Source organism: Perca flavescens, unplaced genomic scaffold (genome assembly GCF_004354835.1).
Source record: "Perca flavescens isolate YP-PL-M2 unplaced genomic scaffold, PFLA_1.0 EPR50_1.1_unplaced_scaf_2, whole genome shotgun sequence".
Taxonomy (NCBI): domain Eukaryota; kingdom Metazoa; phylum Chordata; class Actinopteri; order Perciformes; family Percidae; genus Perca; species Perca flavescens.
Genome location: NW_021166625.1, coordinates 116,830 through 119,159, shown reverse-complemented (window position 1 = coordinate 119,159; position 2,330 = coordinate 116,830).

Genomic DNA, 2,330 nt, shown 5'->3' with positions numbered 1-2,330 from the left:
AGTACCTTTTATTTACATAGAGGCACACTCCTCCTCCCCGACTTCTCCCCTGTGTGTATTTGGGTCTCGGTCCAGGAGAATTGGGCTTCCAGACCCACTTAGGATGAGGTCCTCGTCCCGGTCTGACTCCCTCAGCCATGTTTCTGAGAAGGAAAGAAGTGTGTGTGTGTGTGTGTGTGTGTGTGTGTGTGTGTGTGTGTGTGTGTGTGCTGTGTGTGTGTGTGTGTGTGTGTGTGTGTGTGTGTGTGTGTGTGTGTGTGTGTGTGTGTGTGTGTGTGTGTGTGTGTGTGTGTGTGTGTGTGTGTGTGTGTGTGTGTGTGTGTGTGTGTGTGTGTGTGTGTGTGTGTGTGTGTGTGTGTGTGTGTGTGCTGTGTGTGTGTGTGTGTGTGTGTGTGCTGTGTGCACCTGTGTGTGTGTGTGTGTGTGTGTGTGTGTGTGTGTGTGTGTGTGTGTGTGTGTGTGTGTGTGTGTGTGTGTGTGTGTGTGTGTGTGTGTGCCCTGTGTGTCCCTGTGTGTGTGTGTGTGTGTGTGTGTGTGTGTGCTGTGTCCCCTGTGTGTGTGTGTGTGTGTGTGTGTGTGTGTGTGTGTGTGTGTGTGTGTGTGTGTCCCTGTGTGTGTGTGTGTGTGTGTGTGTGTGCTGCTGTGCGTCCATGTGTGTGTGTGTGTGTGTGTGTGTGTCCCTGTCTGTGTGTGTGTGTGTGTGTGTGTGTGTGTGTGTGTGTGTGTGTGTGTGTGTGTGTGTGTGTGTGTGTGTGTGTGTGTGTGTGTGTGTGTGTGTGTGTGTGTGTGTGTGTGTGTGTGTGTGTGTGTGTGTGTGTGTGTGTCCCTGTGTGTGTGTGTGTGTGTGTGTGTGTGTGTGTGTGTGTGTGTGTGTAACAAGCATAGTGTGTGTGTGTGTGTGTGTGTGTGTGTGTGTGTGTGTGTGTGTGTGTGTGTGTGTGTGTGTGTGTGTGTGTGTGTGTGTGTGTGTGTGTGTGTAACAAGCATAGTGTGTGTGCACTGTGCACGAGCCTAGGAGCATTTTCCTAATGCTCTGTTAAAATAACAATGACCAATGACTATCTCCTGATCCACTAATTGCCCCGTTGGGGGATAATAAAGTAACTTGAACTTGGATATTAAAGTAAAGTAAAGCACCTTCAGAGTGTGGATCTCCATCCGGTGCAGAGTCTCTCTCTCCGTCAGCTGGACCTTCTCCAACAGTTGGCTCTCCACTCTGAAACAAAACCAGCCACAAACTCCAACAGCTGTTCATCAAGCAGACAGAGAAATGGGCTGGGTCTCAAACCACCTACTGGCCCACTTCTAACACTTAGTTTGAAGGATATCGTGGAGATAACGCAAAAAGTCAGAGCACTGAAAGTACCAGGATGACCTCCTAAAAACGGTGAAAGAGTTCAGTGTGGAACGATGGACCCTACTCACACTAAACGGGCGCCATCTTGACTAGAAAGCGGAAGGGGGAGGGACCAGGGACATTGACCGGCAGCTGATTGGACGAACACGTCACATGGGTCCGGCTGCTCCCGGATTTCAAAGCCGACCACGAATGGCGGCTGGTTCAGAATACGATCTCGTATTGGACAGACAGGCAGACAGTCAGACAGGCAGGCAATCAGACAGACAGACAGACAGAGAGAGAGAGAGAGAGAGAGAGAGAGAGAGAGACACAAGTAATCAGACAGATAGACAGAGAGAGAGGGAGAGAGAGACAGAGAGTCAGAGAGACAGAGAGAGAGAGAGAGAGAGAGAGACAGACAGATAGACAGAGAGAGAGGGAGAGAGAGACAGGTAATCAGACAGAGAGAGAGAGAGAGAGAGAGAGAGACACAAGTAATCAGACAGATAGACAGAGAGAGAGGGAGAGAGAGACAGAGAGTCAGAGAGAGAGAGAGAGAGAGAGAGAGAGAGAGAGAGAGAGAGAGAGAGACAGACAGATAGACAGAGAGAGAGGGAGAGAGAGACAGGTAATCAGACAGAGAGAGAGAGAGACAGAGAGAGAGACACAAGTAATCAGACAGATAGACAGAGAGAGAGAGAGAGAGAGAGAGACAGGTAATCAGACAGACAGACGGGTAATAAGACAGACAGAGACACAGACAGACAGAGAAAGAGAGAGACAGACAGACATCAAGATAGACAGGCAGGCATAAAGAGAGACAATCAGACAGACAACAACTATTTAGATCAGTGTTTCTCAACGTGGGGTTCAGAAGATGATGGGGGGCGTTGGGAGCAATATTTAGTAAAGGGGGGTTGAGGTGCCGTTGGGGGCGTTTGTTTGAAAGCTCGTTTAAACCAAAGATTCACAATAATACATGTTTACACTT